Consider the following 25148-nt stretch of genomic DNA (forward strand, 5'->3'; position numbering starts at 1 on the left):
GAGAAATGGGAGTATCTAGAAGGCGACACTTTTGTGAGAAAATTTTACATCTGTATATGCACACGGCAAGGACTCTATCTGAGCTACTATCCATTCTATCTGAGGGTAGCTGCAAGATCACCTGAAGTAATTTCATCACAGTATTTAACTTCTGCCTTTCTTCTTTCATGGGGGATGCCACCTTTCCCAGAGAAACCTGATCTCAGGCCATGGTTCTGGGGCTTCACTCTCTCTCTCTCATGAACACTGGTGTATAAGCTTTGTACCCCATTAGAAATTGGGAAATTAGTCTCTTGTGATTCCCCCATGCACGGCCCCCTCCCAGCACATTAAATAATAAAACTTGCTATGCCTTTTTGTCATATTGATCAAAATTTGTGATTTTTATTAATGAACCTTCAAGGGTAAGGAGAAAGTCTTCCCTTGGCTCCTACTGTAAAATCTATGAAAACTGTCAAGGGACTGAATAACATGGCCTGCTGCACCCCCTCCTACCCCACCACCTCGCAGGAATCCTGACCACAGGACAGGAGCATGAGAACATTAAGAGCCCACCCCAGGCGACCTGGGCTCCCTTCCCGAGGGTGGGGTGGGGGGAAGAATGATGGTAATCAGGCCTTGCTGGGCCAATGCTGATAAATCATTTGAGCTGATCATTTGCCTGCCTTGCTTCCTCTTTTCACATAGGCAGTCCCAACTCAAAAAATATCAGCTTCCCAGAGCTAATGTGTAAGGTTGTGTCTGAAACATAAGGCTGCTGTTAAAGTAACAGAAGTATGTGCCAGTGCTCTCTGAGGCGGGATGCACGTAATACAAACTGCTGAGGTGTGGAGGAAATGTTAGAACTTATTTCTCCTTGTCTCATTCTTCTTTGCTTTACTGTGTGTGCTTTGTAACAGACACATCAGTATATGTACATGCTGGAGTGTGCAAGACTGAAGTCATGTTGGGACTTAAAGCTGCCTGGGCTGCAGATGAGGGGAGGATTTTAAAAAGAACATTTTTCTCTCCACTCTTGCTTCCCATCCCAACTTTCTTATCTTGCTCGCTAAGTAGGAAAACAAGGCAGAGAAGCTAGTTAGTACTTTGCAAAGCTAACAGTTCTTTCTTTGAGACTTGTAGGGTTTTGAGAAATGATCAAGGCTGAACGACTGAAGCTGACCTTGGGCCAAGTACACTGGCACAAATCAAAATCTTGCAGAGTCCTGAGATAACAGCAAAGATGAGAACAGAAACCAGATGAGGCTTTGGCAAGACCTTGTACCTGACCCATAGAAACGTACCCCTTGTAACTCATATCTCCTGCTTCTCCTGCTTTTCACCTCCCACAGTCCATTCCCTCAAGCCTTCCTTTCAGAATCATTCAGTATAAGTAAATCTTCGAGATGGGATAACCTACCATCCCCTTCAGCTGAATACATCTGCTTTTCTAACACAAACCCTTTGACTTCTGAGTTTTTTTCTTTCCTTTTCAATGGGGCGGGCAGCCAGACCTGAGTCCAGTAACATACATACCTTAGCGAGCATGGGTAAACTGGAGTGCATGGTCAAAATATCACATATGTTTCAACACCGTGTTGTGTCAGGGGCTTCTTGTTCACCACTGCATTAAGCAGGGCCTGGAACACAGCAGGTAACCAAAGATTTGTTGAACTAATGAGCTAATTAATTCTATTTGACCTATCATGGACTAAAGTCCACGCACTAAGAGTGTGATAGCACCCACTCCATTTCCAGCTCACATGCCCAACACATGCCCCAGTCTCCTCTATGACCCTGGCAGCAGGACCAGACTAGTGCCCACTACTGCCTCCCTCCCTGTTGGGAGGGGTGTGGGAGGGTCCAGCTCTGGGACCAGCATAGGGCAGCAGGGAGAGGCTGCCTCTCCACTTCAGACTCCTCTCAGCCCAGCTTCCAGGCACCCTCCTTCCTTTCTTTTCAATCCCAAGAGCCCAGAACAAAGGCTAAGGAGGGCAGACCGTGTCTCTCAGATTCTGTCTCAAACACCACCCATCAGTTCCTTAGCCATTTCCCAAGGGGGTCATGGTGCTGGAATAAACAGGAAATGAGAGTGTTGCTTTAAAAAAAGAGGACTTCCTCTGAGGTCCTCTTCCTTTTGGATCACTTAGACCCTCTAAGGAAAGACAGAAGCACTTAGGGCGATGGACATTTGCAGTGTCCTGGGCACAAAGGGCTCAGTAAGAGCCGTCAGGACTTTTGGAGAAGCTCATGCTCAAAAAGCTTCCCCCACCAGACTTCCAGCATCCCTCTCCCCTCCCAAAACTGCCCAGAAGCCTCCCCATCCCCAGAACCAACCTGGGGCTCAGAAGAGCACAAAAGCTTTCTGTGATATTATGATATGTATATTTTGGTTTTCATCCATGGTTCCCGGCTTGGTCTAATCTTCCCCTGCCTTTCTGACTTGGAGCTGGCCATGAAAAAACTCTCTGACCTACCTTGTATGATTGTAAGTCATAAAAGTCCCATTTCAGAAGGGGTCTCAGCCCACACCTTGGAGGAAAGAATCCAGCACGGAGAGGCCAAGAAGAATCTGAACAGACAGGACTTCCTTGCTGGGTTTCCCCACCCAGTCTATTACCACTAGATAATACCCCTTTTGTCCAATTACATTTCTACACTTCTACACAGTGGTCCATTCCTCCATCATGCCTGTGTAATGAAGCATCCATAAAAATACAAGAACACAGGATCTGGGGAGCTACCAGATAGCTGAAAATGTGGACGTTCCAGGAGGTTGGCATGCCGGGGGTGGAGGGCATGGAAGCTCCACCCCCCTCCCCCATACCTTGCCCTACACATCTCTTCATCTGTGTCCTTTGTAGTATCCTTTATAATAAACCAAAGTATTTCCCTGAGGTCTGTGAGCTGCTCAAGTAAATTAACCAAGCCTAAAGAGGGAAGAAAGGGTTGTGGGAACCCCAATTTATTGCCAGTCCATCAGAAACACAGGTAAAACAACCTGGAGCTTGCAACTGGAATCAAAAGTGGGGGGAGGGCTCAGTCTTGGAGACTGAGCCCTCAACCTGTAGGATCTGACACTATCTCCAGGTAGACAGTGTTGAGGCTTAGAAAGCAACACCCAAAAGTGAAGGCCTCAGAAGCAGCCTCAAAATCAGTTTTCCTGTGACAGTCTCCTGCCCTCCAGTTTCTCAGCCTCATTCTTCCCTGAAGCAAGCCATAAAAACTAGAATCCCTCTTCCCAAGGCCAGTCATAGATATACTATAATCTTCTTCCTGCCTCTCTGTCTTACTTCCTAAGCAACTAAAGCAGTAAGCATATCTTTTGCTAAAGTATTTGGCCTTTTGTCCTTGGTTCCTGAAGATGCTTCAAAACAGCTTCTGAGAGATAAAGGTGTAAGACAGTCTTTTGTTACAATGTTGAGGCGCTTTAGGCCTCCGATGCAGGCCTCAGAAAACAGAATCTCTTCCTCTCTGACTCTCTCCTGCCCCCCTTTCACCTGCTCCTTTCTCCCCAAGGCAGGCCATAATAAAATTCTCTCATCTACCACATCTAATCATAAGACCCCCATTCCAGAAAGTGTCCTGCCCCATACCCTGGAGGAATGAATGTTACACAGAGGCCAAGAAGAATCTGAACAAATATTCCTTGCTGGGTTTGCCAGTCTATTAGCATCAGATTATACTTTTCTTGCCCGGTCACATTGCTATACACTGTGCCTGCCTCATAGAACCTAAGCATAAAAATGAAGTTTCCCCCATATCTTTGGGTCTTCATTCTGAAGGCTCCCATGTCACATAAAACTATAATATAATAAAATTTGTTATGCCTTTTCTCCATGTTAATCTCTGTTTATTAGCTGATTTTTTCGGAGAAAACTTTCAGAAAGTTAAAGATGAAGTTTTCCCTTGACCCCTACAACAGTGTTGGAATTGAGTTAGAGGACGTTCAGCTGGTGTCCGCTACAGAACTGGTTGCGTGCTTGTTGACGGGGAGAAATCTCCACACATTTGTCCACAGAAGTCTGTCTTCCAAGTTGCTTGTTGTGCTGAAAAACACTTTGCTTCCTGTGTGTTCTCTGCACTCACTCTCCTTCAACACTAGCAAGAGAAGGCAGCAAGGGAGGGCCAGAGGGAGCAAAGAGGGGAGGTGTTCCTTGTGGCCAAGGTCTGGCTTTTCCTGGGGAGGGATCCAGCTTATTCCAAAACAGCATTTGTAGAACTCATTTTCACTATTACTCTTGTTAAGTAAAATTATAGCAGGCCATTGTTTGGGAATAAGCTCTTGTACTAGGCCCCAACAGTCCAAACTAAAAACCAAAATGAAATCACCCCAGCTAAATTTCTAGTCACCAAAATAAAACTAAGTAGTTTTCTGACCTTCCCAGAAATCAGGAAAGAAAGATAACAGTCAATTTCCAGAACAGGCCAGTTTAACAAGTATTATAAATTATAGGTATTTAATAGGTGGACAGTTTCAATAGGTATGATAATTAAGTTCTCTATGCTTTAATCCTTACACAAAAAGGATAGCCTGAAGTAACCTGATGTTAAATAATCAATTATTTTTCTATTGTTCTGTCTTCCTGTCCCCACCTTACAAGGAAAGTAACTGTGAAATAACCAATTTGCTTTTTATTCTTTGTTTCTTCTTTCTTCAGCCTTTTCTATCAAATCAACCTCCTCTGCTGGGCTTCTGGAACACTTATTGTATTCTATGGAATGACATGTTGCCTGATTCTAGAGGTACAAAAAAGCAAATTGAGATGTTTAACCAAATTTTATAATTTTGTCCTTTGATGTGGCTGTGTCCAGGTCTGGACAGGAGACCTTGGCATTGGGCCAGTCAAACTTCAGGCAGGTGGGACTCACCCTTTGCCATACCCCATTTCTTTACCAGATGCCAACTCAGTTTGGTACCATGCTAAAGAAATATATTAATATTCTATTTATGTTTGCCTAAGAGGAGCTAAAAACTAGGGAAAGAAAATAAGTGGTACCATCCACTAGGTTTTTCTTCCTTTTTTCTTTCATCTTCAAGGAAATTTCATTTAAAGGTAACGTTCAATGCACTGGCTGGTTATGTTTCCAACAATTCTGTCCCTTCCACTGGCACTGCATTCAAATTCATAAGCTTCATTTACTGACTCCATAATTTATACAAACTAATTTTTGCACTGCTTTATATGCAAATTACAAACCTTCTGCTGGAGGAGTCATTAGTCTGAGCCTAACGTTTCTGCTAAATACCGTGCCTGCCATCTTCTTAAGCCCTGTGGCCAGCTGCTAGGTCAATCGACTCTCCCACATATGCGTACAGGTCCCTGGGAGAGAAATTACTAGAGACAGTTTTATCCTTAGTAAGGATCCTCAGTAAGTGTCAGGGACTTACGTGTCCCTCAACAAAAAAGCCAAGTAAACTTCTGTCTGCATTCCTACTGAAAAAAAAAAAAAAAACATACATTAGTTTGACAAAGTCAAGTTGGAAAAAATATGTGTGTGTGTGAGAGAGAAGAGAGACAAAGGAGTGCTAGGAGTAACAAATATTTCTAGACCTTTCTAATGCTAACCCCATTTGACAAGTTCAATTGCTGAACAAAGGATCAAACATAAAGAAGAATCCTACTCTGAAAGAGTTCAGAATCATCCCCACTTGGCCATATCCTGTCCTCCCAAAGCTTCATATCCTTAACGGGATGAATGGAAAATGTGTGTTCAGCTCATTTGCCTCACTTCAGGTACCTCACAGGTAACTGCACTAGAGAAAGGACACAAAAAGACTTGCATGTGGCAGATTCAGCTTTTTAAAACCTAACTCTTGCTGTGAACCTTTTCATCTCCACACAATACTACTTACAAAGAACCACAGAGGCCTTTGCAGAGGACAAACCACTGACAGCCATGGGCCCAAACAGCACTCCCGTGAAAGGACAGTCATTCCCAGAACAGCCACACTGGAGGCCATATGCCCATCATCCCCTTTCCTCCCACCTCCTCAGAGACTCACTCCATTGATTACCGTTCTCCTGTCTCCGTACCTCTCCTTCACCACAGGCCTTACTTACAACCATAAATAACTTGTGGCGGTAAACAACTTTTGACAGCCCAACCAACCAATGCCCTTTCTCCCCCACTTCATAGGTAAACCTTTGGGGAGAGCTGTCAATACCCCATGTCCCCTGCCTGACTGTGTGCATCAAACCACAGCAACCCATCCACATCCCCACCCATTCCACTGAAGCAGCTCTCCCTGGTCAACAGAGACCTTATCACTAAACCCGCTGGGAAATCTCAGTCCTCATCTTGCTCAGTCTCTCAGCAGCTTTTGATGCTACTATCAAAAAACACTCTTCTTTTGGGCTCCAAGAACATTTTCCTGGTTCCCCACCTGCCTCTCTGGCCAGGCCGTCCTTTGCTGGCCTTCTCTTTAGCAGCTTCCTTTTCCTTAGCCTGTCCCTGAACTTGAGGGTTCCTTGGGGATTGATCCTAGGCTCTCTTGTTGTTCTCCTACTCCCAACACTTTCTCTCACTTCACCCATTAAAGCCTCCCTCTGGAGTAGAGGCACCTATTTTACTAAAAGAACAAGCATTCAACTATCTACTCTGAAACAGCTTCAGGAAGTACCAACCACCATCACAACACATCATTTTTATTTTATTTTTTTTTAAAAAGATGACCGGTAAGGGGATCTTAACCCTTGTGAGCTAACCAGCCATCCCTATATAGGGATCCAAACCCTTGGCCTTGGTGTTGTCAGCACCATGCTCTCCCAAGTAAGCCATAGGCCAGCCCACAACACATCATTTAATTCAGGAAAGAGACTACCAGAGGTGGGTTTCTGGTTGGTTCTGTTCTGATGATATTGCTTGTTTTCCTATTGTCCTCCAGAGTTAGAACAAAGACACCAAAAATTAGAAGCCCCTTCTGGGTTCTGATAGGTAATCCTATTATCAATTTCCTAGTCAGGCATTTCTATTTAGAATTTAAGGGAAAATGAGTCTTCAGCCTTACTGGAGGAGGAGTAATTTTTTTCCCAATTTTTTCTTTATTAGAATAAGACTCTGATATTGTGAAATATCTACTTGGTCTTCCTCCCTGTTTCCTGGCATATAACTCCTAAAATCCTTAGACTTTCCAAAGTAATAAATGTATGCTAATGAGCTGACTGATGGCTGGCAGTCTCTAGGTAGCTTCGGGATGGGGGCTGGTCACCAGGAAGACCAAGGCAGGATTAGAGGGTTGGGGCTTTTAGCTCCACCACTCAACCTCTGGGGAGGGGAGAGGGGTATAAGATTCGTACTTCAAAAACTTCATGACTTACATATTAAAGAATGTGAAAAGGAGCCTGAGGTTAAGAGATTAAGAAGAAATGTGAACTTGTTAGAGAAGCTTGTTATGTAAGAGACATTGTCATGTTTAGTGGACAACCTATATCCAGGAAATGAGGAATATTTTCTGATGTTCAGGGGGAAAAATGGTACAAATTCTGAGACCATTCAACTGCCATATGTAGAAGAGAGATGGCTTGAATACTTGGATTCAAACCTCCTATTTTGGTTGGTTGCCTAGAAAAATCTCAGGTTTTTCTACTCCAGGTATAGGCACATCATTTAGACCTGATTAGTCAGAGCGCCGAGCACCCTTGCCCACAATGACCAGGACAGAGGTGAACACAAGACCCAATCACAGCAATTTCCTATACTTCTTTTGGAGCAAGGCATGACCTTTTCCATGGAACTTTCATCCCCTGGGAGATGCCTTGCTACCATTTAAAGCCTAAAAATGAAGCCAACATGAAGGAGAGCCAAGAGACAGGGACCAAAGCTTTGTGACATTTGAGCCCTTGGATTAAACCAGGCCTGATTGCTAGAATTCCCTTAGTCTTTTAAATTAAATGAGCTAATGAGTTCTTTTCCTTTTATTTGTATATTTTTTTAATGACCAGTTGTTACTGTAATATGGCCACCACCTTTTAGCCCAAGTGTGCCCTCAATAAGGTTTGGCTTTATTTCCCAAAATAATACCATCAACAACTCTTACAACTATAACCAAGATTTTTATTTTTTCTTTTGACATCTGGCCGGTGCGGGGAACCAAACCCTTGACCTTGGTGTTACAAGATCCCACTCTAACCATCAAGCTAACCGGCCAGCCCTATGACCAAGATTTTTTTTTTCTTCCAAATTTTATTTGATTTTGTCAATACACAATGCGGTTGATTATTGTGGCCAATTACCAAAACCTCCCTCCCAACAATGTCCTTTCTGTTTGCTTGTCGTTTCAACTTCAAGGAATTGTAATTGTTATATCTTCTTCCCCGCCCCCTGCCCCCCGGTTTTTTGTGTATTTATTTATTTTTAGCTCCCACAAATAAGTGAGAACATGTAATATTTCTCTTTCTGTGCCTGACTTCTTTCACTTAATATAATTCTCGCTAGGTCCATCCATGTTGTTGCAAATGGCAGTATTTCATTCTTTTTTATAGCAGAGCAGTATTCCACTGTGTAGATATAGCACATTTTCCGTATCCACTCATCTGATGATGGACATTTAGGCTGGTTCCAACTCTTAGCTATTGTAAAGAGTGCTGCGAAGAACATTGGGGAACAGGTATACCTTCGACTTGATGATTTCCATTCCTCTGGGTATATTCCCAGCAGTGGGATAGCTGGGTCATATGGTAGATCTTTCTGCAATTGTTTGAGAGACCTCCATATCATTTTCCACAGAGGCTGCACCATTTTGCAGTCCCACCAACAATATATGAGAGTCCCTTTTTCTCCGCAACCTCGGCACCATTTATAGTTCAGTCTTTTGGATATTAGCCATCCTAACCGAGGTGAGACGGTATCTCAGTGTGGTTTTGATTTGTATTTCCCGAATGCTGAGTGTTGTTGAGCATTTTTTCGTACTTCAGTTGGCCATTCGTATATCTTCCTTTCAGAAATGCCTATTTAGCTCTTTTGCCCATTTTTTAATTGGGATGTTTGTTTTTTCCTTTTAAAGTTGTTTCAGTTCCTTGTATATTCTGGATATTAATCCTTTGTCAGATGTATATTTTGCAAATATTTTATCCCACTCTGTTGGTTGTCTTTTAATTCCGTAAATTGTTTCTTTTGCTGTGCAGAAGCTTTTTAGTTTGATATAATTCCATTTACTTATTTTGCCTTTGGTTGCCTGTGCTCTTGGGGTTGTATTCATGAAGTCTGTGCCCAGTCATACTTCCTGAAGTGTTTCTCCTATGTTTTCTTTAAGAAGTTTTATTGTTTCAGGGTGTATATTTAATTCTTTAATCCATTTTGAGTTGATTTTAGTATATGGTGAGAGGTATGGGTCTAGTTTCCTTCTCCTGCATATCGTATCCAGTTCTCCCAGCACCATTTGCTGAAGAGGCAGGCTCTTCCCCAGTGTATAGGCTTGGTGACTTTGGGAAAGATCAGATGGCTGTAGGTGTGTGGGTTGATTTCTGGATTCTCTATTCTATTCCATTAATCAGTGTGTCTGTTTTCATGCCAGTATCATGCTGTTTTGGTTATTGTAGCTTTGAAGTATAGTTTAAAGTCAGGTAGTGTTATGCCTCCAGCTTTATTTTTTTTGCTCAGCATTGCTTTGGCTATGCGTGGTCTTTTGTTATTTTATATAAATGTCTGGGTAGTTTTTTCCATTTCTGAGAAAAATGTCATTGGAATTTTGATGGGGATTGTATTGAATTTGTATATCGCTCTGGGTAGTATGGATATTTTCACTATGTTGATTCTTCCAATCCAAGAGCATGGGATATCGTTCCATCTTCTTGTATCCTCTAATTTCTCTCAGCAGTGGTTTGTAGTTCTCATGATAAAGATTTCTCACATCCTTGGTTAACTCAATTCCTAAGTATTTTATTTTTTTGGTGGCTATTGTAAATGGGCAAGCTTTCTCGATTCTTCTTTCTGCATGTTCACTATTGGAGAATAGAAATGCTACTGATGTTTGTGCATTGATTTTGTACCCTGCTACTTTGCTGAAATCATTTATAAACTCCAAGAGTTTTTTTGCAGAGGCTTTAGGCTGTTTGATATATAGGGTCATGTCATCTGCAAACAGGGATAGTTTGACTTCATCTTTTCCAATCTGGATGCCCTTTATTTCGTTCTCTTCTCTCATTGCTCTAGCTAGTACTTCCAACACTATGTTGAATAGGAGTGGTGAGAGTGGGCATCCTTGTCTAGTTCCTATTCTTAAAGGAAAAGCTTTCAGCTTTTCCCCATTCAGGATGATATTGGCAGTGGGTTTATCATATATGGCTTTAATTATGTTGAGATACTTTCCGTCTATACCTAACTTATAGAGGGTCTTTGTCATGAATGAGTGTTGAATTTTATCATCCCTGGGATGAATCCCACTTGATCGCGGTGAATAATTTTATGTATGTGTTGCTGTATTCTGTTTGCTAGTATTTTAGTGAGGATTTTTGCATGTATATTCATCAAGGATATCGGCCTGTAGTTTTCTTTTTTGGTTATATTTTTACCTGGTTTTGGTATCAGGATGATGTTTGCTTCATAGAATGAGTTTGGGAGATTTGCCTCTGTTTCAATCTTTGGAATAGTTTGTAAAGAATCGGTGTCAATTCCTCTTTCAATGTTTGGTAAAATTCTGCTGTGAATCCATCTGGTCCTGGGCTTTTCTTTGTTGGGAGCTTTCTGATAACAGCTTCAATCTCCTTTATTGTTATTGGTCTGTTCAGATTTTCTACGTCTTCATGGCTCAGTTTTGGGAGCTTGTGTGTGTCCAGAAATTTATCCATTTCCTCCAGATTTTCAGACTTGTTGGCATATAGTTGTTTATAGTAGTCTCGAATGATTCCTTGTATTTCAGATGAATCAGTTGTAATATCACCTTTTTCATTTCTAATTTTTGTTGTTTGAGTCTTCTCTCTTCTTTTCTTTGTTAGCCATGCTAATGGTTTGTCAATTTTATTTATCTTTTCAAAAAACCAACTTTTTGATTCATTGATCTTTTGTATTGCTTTTTTGGTTTCAATTTCATTCAGCTCTGCACTGATCTTAATGATTTCTTTCCGTCTGCTAACTTTAGGTTTGGATTGTTCCTGTTTTTCTAGTTCTGTAAGGTGAAGGAAGTGTTAGGTTGTTCACTTGTCATCTTTCCATTCTTCTGAGGTGAGCATTTAATGCAATAAATTTCCCCCTCAATACTGCTTTTGCAGTATCCCACAGGTTTTGGTATGATGTATCATTATTTTCATTAGTTTCAATTAATTTTTTGATTTCCTGCTTGATTTCTTCTTGGACCCATATGTCATTAAGTAGAATGCTGTTTAATTTCCATGTGTTTGTATAGTTTCCAGAATTTTGTTTGTTATTGATTTCTAGTTTTAATCCATTGTGGTCTGAGAAAATACATGGGATAATTCCAATTTTTTTGAATTTGTTGAGACTTGATTTGTGACCTAATATGTGATCTATCCTGAAGAATGATCCATGTGCTGATGAGAAGAATGAATATTCTGAGGTTGTTGGATGGAATGTTCTGTAAATATCTGCCATGTCCAATTGGTCTAGAGTATTGTTTAGATCTTGTGTTTCTCGGCTGATTCTTTGCCTAGATGATCTGTCCAATATTGACAGTGGGGTGTTCAGATCGCCTGCTATTATGGTATTAGTGTCTATTTTTTTCTTTAGGTCTAATAGAGTTTGTTTTATAAATCTGGCTGCTCTGACTTTAGGTATGTATATATTTATGATTGTTATGTCTTCTTGATGGATCAATCCTTTTATCATTATGTAGTGGCCCTCAATATCTCTTTTTATGGTTTTATTTTAAAGTCTATTTTATCAGATATAAGAATACCTACTCCAGTTCATTTTTCACTTCTGTTTGCATGGTAAATCTTTTTCCATCCTTTCACTCTTAGTCTATGTGAGTCTTTTTGGGTGAGGTGGATCTCTTGAAGGCAGTATATAGTTGGGTCCTCCTTTTTAATCCAGTCAGCCAGTCTGTGTCTTTTGATTGGAGAATTTAAGCCTTTTACATTAAGAGTTGTTATTGAAAAGTGTTGATTTAATCCTAGCACTTTATTGATTTTGTTTGGATGTCTTAGGTGTCTTTTGTTCCTTTCTTTCTGATTTATTGTTTTCTGTATTTGTTGGTTCCTTGGGTTGTTGATAGCCTTTTTGTTTGTTTTCTCTTCATGGATGCCATTTTTATTATACTAGTGGGTTTTGATTTTTCTTGGGTTTTTATGGCAGTGGTAGTTGTTTTGCAGGTACCAAACCCAGTACTCCCTTGAGAATTTCTTGTAAGGGTGGTCGTGTGGTAGTGAACTCCCGCAGTTTTTGTTTGTCTGAGAAATATACTACTTGCCCTTCATTTCGGAAGGATAGCTTTGCAGGGTAGAGTATTCTTGGCTGGCAAACTCTGTCTTTTAGTAGTTTGAATATATTATCCCATTCCTTTCTGGCTTTTAGGGTTTGTGATGAAAAGTCGGATGTCTGTCTGATTGGGTATCCCTTATAAGTGATTTGATGCTTCTCTCTTGCAGCTTTTAAGATTCTCTCTTTGTCTTTGAGTTTTGCCAATTTGACTATAACATGTCTTGGAGAAGACCTTTTTGGTTGAATACGTTTGTGGATCTTTGGGCTTCCTGAATCTGAAGATCTGTGTCTTTTCCAACAACTGGGAAATTTTCTGCCACTATTTTGTTGAATATGTTTTCAATGCAATCCCCTTTTTCCTCCCCTTCTGAAATACCATGACTCGGATATTTGAGCACTTAAGGTTGTCTGATATCCCTCTCAGATTTTCTTCAATGTCTTTGATTCTTTTTTCTTTTTTTTTTCTCTGCTTGTGTTATTTCAAACAGCCCATCTTCAAGTTCAGAGTTTCTCTCTTCAACTTACACATGCCTGCTGGTTAAACTCTCGGTTGTGTTTTTTATTTCGCTGAATAACTTCTTCAGTTCGGCAAGTTCTGCTACATTTTTTGTCAGGGCATTTATTTCCTTGTACATTTCTTCTTTCAGGTCCTGTATACTTTTCCTCATTTCATCATGTTATCTAGCTGAGTTTTCTTGTATCTTATTCAGTTTCCTTAGAATTATCACTTGAAATTCCTTGTCAGACATTCCAAGGGCTTCTTGTTCTATAGGATCTAGAGCTTGAGGGTTATTACCCTTTGGTGGTGTAATTTCTTGATTTTTCATATTTCTGGTATCTTTCCTTTGATGTTTAGTCATTGTGACAGAGGGTTTCATAGTGCACTGGTTTGACAGTACTGTCTGGCTAGGATGTTGCTGTGGTTGCCTATTTGGTATGGCTACATCAGTGTCTGCTCAGCTGGCCACTAGTGCCTTGTGTGTGTGGTTGCCTTGGGTCTTGGGCCTCTCCAGGGAGCCGCCTCTCTGGTCAGCATGCAGTCGGCCAGGCTGGGATGGAGTCAGGTGGCGACAATGAGGCTTACCTGCTGGGTTGCGCACTGGCACTGCAGGGCATGTGGTCTCTGTGGAGCTTCCACCTCCCCTGCTGGACGTCTCCCTGCTCTGCACGCACTGGGCCAGGCCAGGGATGGAGTCAGGTGGCAGCGGTGAGGCCTACTTGCTTGGTTGCACGCCAGCACCACACGGCGTGTGGTCTCTGCGGACTTCCACCTCCCCTGCTGGACATCTCCCTGCTCCGTGCACACTGGGCCAGGCTGGGGATGGAGTCGGGTAGTGGCGGTGAGGCCTACCCGCTGGGTCACGCACCGGCACTACAGGGTGTGTGGTCTCTCCTCTTTTCCTTTTAATCAGTTTGAGTGGCTTCCTGCATTTATAACAAATCACAGCTTCTCTGTTCTTCCTCCCCACACTTCCTAAATGGCGGTATTCCTCAAGGTTGTATTCCTACACTGCACCCTTAGTGAGCTGACCCAGCCACAAGCCTACCTTCCATGGACCCCTCTTGCCTAACATTTGTTATGTCCTCTCCCCCAAGCCCCAGTGAAACATGTCAACCTGCCAACAAAATACTTCAGTGTCTAACCAGCTCTTCAAACTCAATAGGTCCGAAAATAGGTCACCTCCTTTCTCACCCACAATAGCACATCCTCCTGCTTTCCTTCAAGACCCTTGATGGAGTTTGGATGTGCTGTCCTCTCCAAAACTCATGTGGAAATTTGATCTCCAATGTGTCAGTGTTGGAAACTTATTGAGTCATGGGGGCAGATCCAAATGAATGGGTTAATGCTCTCCCTGGTGGATGGGAGATTAATGAGTGAGTTCTTGCTCGATTAGTTCCCATGAGAGCTCATTGCTTAAAAAGACCCTGGCATCTTCTCTCTCTCTCTCTTGCTTCCTCTCACCATGTGATCTGCTTGTACCCGCCGGCTGCCTGCCACTTTCTGCCATGAGTAGAAGCAGTCTGAGGCCCATGCCAGATGCAGCTGTCCCAGAATCGTAAGCCAAATAAACCTCTTTTCCTTATAAATTACCCACTCTCAGGTATTTCTGTTATAGCAACACAAAACGGACTAAAACAACCCTAATCTATCTGGGGTGTGCTCCATGGAAATACTGACCCTCATCATTGTCTTCACATCCCCACCTCCCACACTCCATCAGTTATCACACTGTGTGATCCTACGTCTTTCCTTATTCTCACTGCTAAGACCCTGCTGAAGTCTGCATGTCAACCCTTCTCTACTACACTGACCACATAACTGGTTTCTCTGCTAATTCCTCCCTTCTTTAATTTATTCTCCACATGCTACCATATTAATCTTCATAAAGCACAGCTCCAATTACATCCCTCCTCCATTCATTTTTGCCTAGTGAATTAAAGACAAACTGCTCCCACTAAAGGTCCTCCACAATCCATTTCCCCATACCACCTGCTCCAGCCAAGAGCAACTACTCCTTATTCCTAATTACATGTCACTCTTCCCTCTTCTCCCTCTTTGCTTCCAGTCTTTTCTCCTCCCTGTTCATCCTTCAAGCCCAATCTTAAAGACCATTAAGGAAAATCTTCCCTGATTCCAGTCTATGGGTAGGCAGGGAAAAAATGCCTCCCCCTAAAAAAAGAAAAGAAATTCTCTTCCTAATCCCTGGAAACTGTAAACGTTACCTTATACGGAAAAAGAGTAAATATACCTTATATTGATTGGCAAAAGACATGATTGAGTTTTTATTTTTATTTTTTCTTGGCAGCTGACTAGTACAGGAATCAAACCCTGGACCTTGGTGTTTGTTATCAACACCATGCTCTAACCAACTGGGCTAACCGGCCAGCCCCTGGTTGAGAGTCTTGAGAGGAGTTTATCCTAGATTATCCAGGTGGGCCCTAAATGCAATCACATGTATCTTTTTAAGAGAGAGGCAGGTGATAGACAGAGAGAGAGCAGTGTGAAGGCAGAGCAGAGACAAATGTGGCCACAGCCAAGGAATGCCACCAATGGCTGGAAGGGGCAAGCCACAGATTCTCCCCTAGAGCCTCTGAAGGAAGTATGGCCTTGCCAACACCTTGATTTCATACTTCTGGCATCCAAAACTGTAAGAGAATAAATTTCTGCTGTTTTAAGCCACCAAAGTCTGTAGTGACTTATTACAGCAGCCCCAGGAAACTATTACACCATCCTTCTCCCCAACTTTATCTTTCTTCTGATAAAGTTCCCACAGAATGTTTTGTGTACCTCCCGCATATAATTTGTTATGCTTTATATTTACATTCAGAGGGCAATTTCCATAATTTAATTTAGAGTTCAAGATCATCAAAAGTAGAGACTGCCCTGTTCATCTGTTTACCTTGAGAATTCCTTGCCTTGAATCTGTTAGAAGCTCAATGAGTACTTTTATAAATGAATCAAATACATCAACCTTTACCTACAAGGCCTCATATATTTGCTTGCCAGCATCTGTGTGGGAAAGACAGCCATAGAGCTACAGTTATATAATGCAACTAAAGACTAAAAGCACTGCATTTCAGTCCTTCCCGAAGGTTAAAATGATTTGGGGTTGGGGTGGCCCCAGGGGCAACCATAAAATCCAGGGTGGTAATGAGCTGTATTCCCCAACAGCAGTTAATGTACTGCCAGGGATAATAAGTGGGCAGAGTGAAAACTTTTAGAGTCCTAAATATTTCAACCCTGCCCTACAGAACATATAGGTCTGTACACATTTCCACTTGTTTCCCTTGAATAATGGGAAATGTTCTAGGCCGAGTTGGAACACATCTGTCCTCTAAGCCAACTGGACTACATACCAGAAGGCCCCTTCAGATGCTAGCGCTTCAAAATGCTACCCTCATATTAAGAAATGACTGCTTTACTCTCCTTTATAACATAACTAGCACCTGAAATTATTACACATTTGTCTGTCTTCCCCACCAGAACATAAACACAATGGTGGAAGAGACTTTGTTTACTCACTGCTATATCCCCATGGCCTACAACATTTCCTGGCATATGCCTGCCTTGAGAGTGTTTCCAAGCTACTGCTTTCCCAGAGAGCTCTACCAAGGGTGGAGAACCCAGAAGGCCAAGGCTCTTTAGAACAAAGCCACAGTTAAGGATTAGCAGAGCCAGCGAACATTTCACATATGAAGAGCACCCCCAGGCAAGAATTTCTGCGCATGGACTGCCACTATGCCCCAGCTGCTCCCAGAGTCTCTACTCCCAGAGAGGCTGGCTGGGAGCAATGATCTCTCAACCAGAAAAGCTTGGGATGACAGCTCAGCATGTAGGCCCTCCAGGTAGGTATTCTGAAGACTGAGGGAGACCTGGGTGGGAAGAAATCTCTCCACAGGCAGGGAAGGAACTGCAGGTTAGCACAGTGCTTTGCTGCACAGCAAGGGTAGGGAGCTGTGCACAGCCTGCATTTTTTGGTCACACCTGCATGCCATCTAAGCCCTGTAGTTTCATTCTGTTGGGGGAGGCCAGAGAATGAATGCCATGAAAGCTTCCAAGCCACACACCCCACAAAGCAATGAGAAAATGTATTTGACTCATATTCACAAAAACACAAACCAAAAACATTCTTGGTACTTAAGAATGGTAATACCAGGAATTCACTAAAGCTACATTAATAATGACTATCAATCTTGTAAACACATTAAGAGGGAGTGATAAACCAGACATAAAAAAGGATACAGCTGACTTTCCAAAGCAAGCCACTCCTCATCTCAGGGGGAAGAGGAGCTCAAATGCACAGGGAAAAGGGGAAACAATACAACTGTGTGACCCTGCGAGAAATCAAGTCGCCTCTGGCCTCAGCTTTTTTACCCATAAAGTAGAAACAACTCCTATATCAAGGGTTATTGGGAAGATAAAATAAGGCCATGTTTTTCAAACTATGAGTTGAGACCTACTGGGTCTTAAAACAATTCAGTGGGTCACAACTAGCAAAAATTAAATATAGTGCCAGAAGTCAGGCTAGTGGCTACCCCTGAGAAGGGACAGTGATTAGAACACATCATGTGGGCTGGCTGGTTAGCTCAATCAGAGTGTGGTGTTGATAACACCAAGGTCAAGAGTTCAGATCCCCATGCAGGCCAGCTGCCAAAAAATGAGTGATGAGCCATCCTGGGTGTGCTAACATTTTATTTATCTGGGTGCTGGCTGCAGGGATGTGTTTACTTTATGAAAAGTCACTAAAATTATATGTACACATTTCTGCATGTATGTTACACTTTAATAAAAAGTTTACATAAAAAAGTAGAATAAGACAGCATCAAACAGAAGATTTCTAAATGTATCACAAATAGTAAGTATCGCTCAGTAAAACTTTTGTTTCCAAGTGATAGATACATGCAAGCTGGTGATGGCAAACAGTTTAAAGTGTATTATTCCTGTGGATAAGGCAATGCAGAAAAATGTTATAAACTAAATCACCACAAAAATGCTGGCTATTAATGTGGGGCAAAGGAGACAGTATTGTTATTGACCTTTCACAGATGAGAACCTAAAACATACACAGCACCTAAGTGGTACAAACACATTCTAAATGGCTTTCTTCTCCCATTACCCTGTTTACATTTTGAGACTTACCCACACCAGCTATCATCATTTAGAAGCCTTCTTCTTTCCCTCCATAATCTTCAGGAAGATGAAGAAAATTCATCAATAAAGCAAAGCTTTTGCCTGAAGACTAATTCTTACTCTAGTTCAAAGATTTTCCAAACCAATGATGAAACTAAAGAACACCAAGACAAATAGGAAATGCTGTATTTGAGACAAAAAACATAGCACACTAGCAATTAAAAGGCTGTAGTCTCTGCCACCCCCCCAAAAGAAAAAATGTCCTCAAAGTTATCAGACAACGTATGAGATTCTTAAGAGATGAAAGAGGAAAAAAGTTGTGATTCAGTGGTCTCATCATTCTCTTACTCCTAGAGTTTTTCAGCACAGGAAAAAAACTTGAACAAAAATATGCTTAAATCAATTGATGCATATTTTTAAAGATAATGAATTTCAAATCTTAGTTTTAACTTTGAATTTAATAAATGTAGTTAATTTAGTGTATTTTAGAAATTTTAATTTTGAATAAAATTTAGATTTCATTTATCTACTAACCTAAACAGGAAGAATAATTTATGTTTAACATTTATATTTTTATGAATTTAGGTTTTTACGTGGTATTCTGCAGTGTGTCCAAATTTGTCCAAGTTGGGAAAATGGAACAATTTGGTCAGGCTCCCCTTGCCTTGGAGCCGGTTCAGCGTAATTCAGTAAACATTGTGTGGGTGGAGTAAGTGCACCTGCAAGGCGGCACCACTTTGGCTGGTGTTTTACTGCATTGGGTGCCTGCCCTGCGCAGCCATGTTTTTCCAGACCTGCGGCCTCCAAGGACCATGTGGCCAGTTACCTAGCTTATAGACCTGCATGAAGGGATCTGGTGACCCAGCCTGGCGTGGAGGGGTCTGGTGACCCAGCCTGGCATGTGAAGGGTTTGTGACCCAGTCTGTGAATGGGCTTGAGGGGTCTGGGAGCTCCAAACCCAGCCCTAGCTCAACCATCAGCCCAGTCGGTGCAGGATTACTGGCAGGGAAAAGAGCTGCGACAACTAGCATGGTCACCTAGCTTTACAGTTGGCGTCACGAACAGGATTAAGAGCTAGACAATTGGCGCTTTGAGGATTCCAGGCCTCGCAGTAGCCCTTGCCGTGGCCAGACAGTGCATTTGAACCCCTTAGTTTTCCTGTCTTTTTAATTTCATAAGTCCTAAACACTTTTAAATAAAATATTGGGATTGATATTAAACACAGCATATGTTAATGTGGTACTTCAATACAAAAAATAAACACTGACGTGCCAATATATTTTTTTTTCTATTGCTGCACAACAAATTCATCCTGAAACCAGAGGCCTGGTTCTCACTGCTCAGGCAGTTGCTAATCTTTACAGCTGATTTAGCACTAACTCAACCTCCTGACAACCATATGTGCTCAAACAGCCAAGTCTGACCAGCAACCAGGAGTTCATGACCAAGTTGGCAGGAGAGCTGAGCCTATGAGCTCTGCCTACTTTGTTCTCCCTGCGACAGTTGGTGTTGCCACCTTGTCAGAAACTCCATTATGAATCAACATGCCTTTACTGAATCACATGGGAACTACGGTAATCTAAGACATGGAGCCTAATTCCAGAGACCAACTCCTGAGGAGTCAGCAGGAGATTGCACCTAATAAGGATTTGGACAGTCAATTTCCATACAAGCCTGAAGATTGGAGGAAGATGAGGAAATGCGATGGGGAAGTGAGGCGGGTTCCACAGAGGATGCCAGGGATGAGCTGGGCCTGGGGGCATAAGGGCTCTGTGCCACGCAAGCCTCCTACTGCTTGCTCTAGGATGCCCTTGCTTCCACTGTGCAGGCTCCAAGGAACTCAGTGCCCACTGTCACCACCTCCTCTTTCCATGACTGGGTGCCAGAGTGAGACCAGGCCTGCCCCAATTCCCCATAGCCCTGTTGGCTGACCCTGAGAATCTCACAGATCCTCCCTGGCTTAGAAGCTCTTTGGCCCCTAACCGTGGAAGAAAAATGACTGGGAACACCAGGAGACCAGGGACACAGAATGGCTAAGGCAAAGAGCAAGCAACTCAGATTCAGCCCATCTGGGTTCAAATTTTAACTTGCCAAGCTACTGAACTTCAGTCTTGTTTGCTCACCCCTGTAAAACAGGAGCCAATATTTCTGAAAATCCAGCGAGCCCCCTTCTAGAAATGGATACAGGTGGACACCTAGTCACTGCATGGTCAGGCCTTGTAATAACATCACAGCTCTGCTAAGCAGGCGACCAACACAAAGCCACAACCTGTTCCAAATGCTCCCTTGGCTATCACAGTGGCATGACTTTTAAAAAATGGATAATTTATCCCAGCCAGCTGACAAAACAAAAAATGAATATTTTTTAAAAATCCTTCAAGAACAATACCACAGTTTAGATATCTACTTCACACCATTCATTAAATATCAGTTGGATTAAAGATTTCAAAGTCAAGTGCTCGCTTCGGCAGCACATATACTAAAATTGGAACGATACAGAGAAGATTAGCATGGCCCCTGCGCAAGGATGACAAGCAAATTCGTGAAGCGTTCCATATTTTTTTGGAACCAGCCCAAATGTCCATCATCAGATGAGTGGATACGGAAAATGTGGTACATCTACACAATGGAATACTACTCAGCTATAAAAATGAATGAAATACTGCCATTTGCAACAACATGAATGGACCTTGAGAGAATTATATTAAGTGAAACAAGTCAGGCACAGAAAGAGAAATACCACATGTTCTCACTTATTGGTGGGAACTAAAAATAAATAAATAAATTCACACACACACACACACACACACACACACACACACACACACACACAAAACCGGGGGGGAGGGGCAGGAAGAAGATATAACAACCACAATTCCTTGAAGTAGATACGACAAGCAAACAGAGGGGAGGTTTTGGTGATGGGCAACAATAATCAGCCACAATGTATATCGACAAAATAAAATTTAAAAATATAAATAAATAAATAATGAATGAATGAATGAATAAACAAATGAATGAATGAATGAATAAATAAATAAATAAATAAATAGCTGGCCAGCATTCCATCATGCAGAAATTCCAAAAAAAAAAAGATTTCAAATTCAAAATCAAACTATAAAAATACTAAGAGAAATGTCCAAGAAAATTCTGCCTTATTTATCTATTTAATAAATATAGGAGGGAATACCAAGCAGTCATTTTAAAACCATAGGAAAAGAGATTAGCAGAACATACATGAAAATGTTAACTGTATTTATATTTTGGGTAATGAAATTAAAGGCAACTAAAAATGTTTAATACTTTGCCTTCACCTCCATGTTTTCCACAAAATAAGTAATGCTTCCATAATTTAAAAAAAGCAGAAAATATCTAAGCATCTCACTCCTCTGTGTTGACACCTTTACTGGCTTCCACCTAAACTCTCTGGCATGGCCTTCAAGGCTTCTCACCAGACTCCCTTCAGCACCCCCAATTCATTCTCTGTCCATCCTTCCAGGCACATTCCCGCTCCTCCAGCTCAAATGTCACCGCCCCTGCCAAGCCCTTTCCTCAGCCCCTGCCCAGCAAGTGCTAAATGATAAGCATGCCCTAAAGTCACACACAGATGAATACATGAAGCAGTATGAGAGTCCTCAAAGCAACCAGAAGAACCAGTCCCCTCAAGGTCATCTTTGGCAACCACATTACCTAACACTGAACTCATCAAAGCTAAAAGAGCTTAATGGTCTGATGGAGGCTAGATATCCTGAGCCAAATCTCCCTGAAAAGGACGGGCCCTGAAGAATGCTCAGACCATATTCCCTTTTTGATCCTCTGAACACTTAAAAGTCTGTTTTTTCAACTGTCAAATGGTGGCTCATTCTAGTGTTTTGGATATCATAAGACCAATGAGAAATATAAGTCATGTGTCAAAACAACAAACCCGATAATCGAGATAATTCTTCCCCGAGATCTAGGAAACAAGAAAGATGTCTCTCTAACCACTGCTCCCAGGACTCAAGCGAGGCCCTCCAGAAAGATAAGATGTCATTTGTCCAACGAAAAGTCCCTAGGAAGGAGCACTTCTCTGACTCTGTTGGAGAGTGTTTCCTGGGTCATTCCTCACATTTAACTCCCAATAATCTCTACAAAATGTTTTTAAAAGTTCCTAGGAGAGGCTGATATCTCTGGAAGAAATGGTTCTTGGTCGAAAGTATTCAAAATAGCTACTCCTCGGTGGCACATTTTGAACAGACCATTAAGTACAAGCTGAAAATTCTCTGTACAGAGAATTCTGTGGAACAGATACGAGATAGAAATGGCAACTGTTCAAGAGAAAACTGGGTGTTTGGCTGATGTCCCTGTGAGAAAACAAAACTCACACAGCTCTTGCTCTCCCAAAAGTACAGTACAGACATCAACCCAAACACAGCACAGATGGCACTGTAGGGGGAGATTCTATTCAAACTAGCCAAAAGACCAGCAATGAAGAGGAGTCTCTGGGCACTTACGAACTACCCTCACACTCAAGGCAGGATGGGATACTATAAACCTACAGTTGAAGAGAATAAAGAAAATTTATGATTTATGCCTTCAGAGTTAAGCCTGTGGGAAAAATTGGCCAGAGGCAATCAGAACTCTGGCCAGCCTGCCAGTCTCCTTGAGCCTCAGTTTCCACATGTAACATAACAGGGCTGGTCTAGACCTATCTCTCAACCATTTCCTTTCATTATTTTTCTAAAAACCTCTTATTGTGAACACTGTCTACTAAACTACATTTATTAATAACTGATTCATTTCTCCATAGAGAATTGCCCCATAGAGCTGACAGGAACCTAACCATGGTGTCCTCATTAGGCCCATCAGAGAGCAGGATGCCTGGGTTTGAATCCCAGACCTGCTGGTACCTGTACCACCTCCAGCAAGTTACTGTTTGATCTAGAAAACATGTATTTCTGCTGCAATGGCAGGAAGGGGGCCCACTTGCAATAACTTGTATCCAAAATCATCTTGTTAAAGCAGCACCATTTCTGGCTATCTTTAACAGGTCACTTGCACACAATTTTGTAAGAATTCAAGACTATCATTTTAGGTCTGGCTGGTTAGCTCAGTTGGTCAGTTGGTTAGAGCGTGGTGTTATAACAACAAGGTCAAGGATTTGGATCCTCGTACAGGCCAGCCACCAAAAAAAAAGAGAGAGAGATTATCATTTTAGATAACAATTACTGCTCTGTCTTACAGAGAGATCAAAAGATACAAATTAAGGCTGACCAGTTAGCTTGGTTAGAGCACAGTTCTGATAACACCAAGGTCCAAGATTTGGTCCCTGTACCCGCCAGCCACCCAAAAAAAAAAAAAAAAAGAAAAGAAAAAGATCCAGATTAGACAATGAGGAAAATGGAGCAGTGTGCCTGATTTTTCCCCTACTTTTTAAAAAAGTGGGCCTGAACGTACTGGGAGCTACTGGGATGCAGGGAGTTTTCTGCATGTTTATCCCTTTTCTCCCCAAACATTTATGTATCACACACCAAAAGACCCTCAAGGCCTGTGCTCTCCTGGGCTCCACCACTGAGGAAAGCTTGTGCCTGTACCCAGCACCCTCTTTCCTACATTCAAACCTGCAAAACAGTCCTCCTTTCTTTTCTGCCTTTCAATGAATCAGCTCTTGCTACCACTAGTGAAGACCCTCAGCAACCACAACCAGTCTCATATACTGTCCACCCCTATCTTCTCCCAACTTTTCTTCTTTATCACATCTTAGATCTCCTGTCAATTTTTAACAGGCATCTTCAGGCCTTTGGAAGTTCTTAGAGACTGCTGGTTGTCCCCTAATATCCATTCTCCTTTTCTTCCTTTGTAATAAGAACCCCAATGGTTACCCAAGCACATGGCCATCTAGAAGGGACATTTCCCAGCTTCGCAGGCAGCTAGGTGAGGACATGTGATTGAGTTCTGGCCAATGGGATATAAGCAGAAATAGTGCATTTTTTTAGGAAGTGTCCTTACAGGAAAGGGTACTTTCTCCTTCATGCTTACTGAAATATGGATGTGATGGCTGGAATTCCAGAAGCCATCTTATACTAGAGAGGGAAGCCATACAATCAGGATGGTGAAAGAGCAAGACAGAAGAAAGCTGAATCCTTGACACTGTGAAGCTGCTGGAATGTTGACCTCCAGACTTCTTTCACATAAGGAAAACACACTTCTATCTTGCTTAATCTTATTTTTAGTTTTCAGTCACTTGCAGTTAAACAGGGTATGAGCTATTTTTTGGCACAGAAACCTGAGATTTTGTTGTAATGTTTAAGGAAACAGGTTATGAACACATAGTGCTAGTTATTTCATAAGGGAATAGAGGCTAAAAATATAAATAAGAGCTTAGCAAATCCATAAAATGGCAAATGTATGAAGATTTATTGCTCAAAGAAACTGAGATCCTATCACCTTCTGAGATGATAGCTTCTTCCATAAAATGATTAATGGGCCATTGTGGAAAACACATGTGAGTAGGATAAACAATGTCTACTCCTTATTCTACATGACATCGGCCTTTTTCTCCTTCTCAAAAACTTCTTCTAGGGCCGACCCCGTGGCGCACTTGGGAGAGTGCGGTGCTGGGAGCGCAGCGGCACTCCTGTCGCGGGTTCGGATCCTATATAGGGATGGCCGGTGCACTCACTGGCGGAGCGTGGTGTGGCCGGTCTCAAAAAAAGACAAAAAAAAAACTTCTTCTTTCAGGCTTTGGTAGTATACCACACTCTCCTCACTCTTGCACTGGTCTCCTACTCTGACTCTTCTCCTCCATCACCACCTTCAATCAAATGCAGGCACTTCCCAGGGTCAGTTGTCAGCTCTTGCCCACCGTAATACCAAGAGCAGAAGCCCAGAATTCACAAGTGTTATCACCACACACACACAAAAAAAAACAAAACCAGAAAAAACAACAACAAAAAGTGTTGCAACCACTTGCTTCTATGTTGTAACATCAGCTTGGTCTCTCAAAACTTCCTGTTGAAGGGCTGGCCGGTTACCTCAATTGGTCAGAGCACGGCCTTATAACACCAAGGTCATGCGTTCAGTTCCCCATACCAGCCAGCCATCAAAAAAAAAAATTCCTGTTGAAGAGAGCAGATGGAGCCCATGCCTTTGAACCCAATATCCCAATGAAATGAGTGTC

General features: G+C 42.1%; 1 protein-coding gene and 1 non-coding gene across 2 annotated transcripts in view; one reads left to right on the forward strand and one right to left on the reverse strand.

Annotated features, from left to right (window-relative positions):
* CDS2 (CDP-diacylglycerol synthase 2) overlaps positions 1 to 25148 on the reverse strand; it is a 59275-nt gene that overhangs the window by 22153 nt on the left and 11974 nt on the right. The window lies entirely within an intron of this gene.
* On the forward strand, positions 20445 to 20551 carry LOC134365051 (U6 spliceosomal RNA). The gene has a single exon (XR_010021921.1). It is a non-coding gene; the product is annotated as a U6 spliceosomal RNA (small nuclear RNA).

The sequence above is a fragment of the Cynocephalus volans genome, chromosome 1 (genome assembly GCF_027409185.1).
Source record: "Cynocephalus volans isolate mCynVol1 chromosome 1, mCynVol1.pri, whole genome shotgun sequence".
Lineage (NCBI taxonomy): Eukaryota > Metazoa > Chordata > Mammalia > Dermoptera > Cynocephalidae > Cynocephalus > Cynocephalus volans.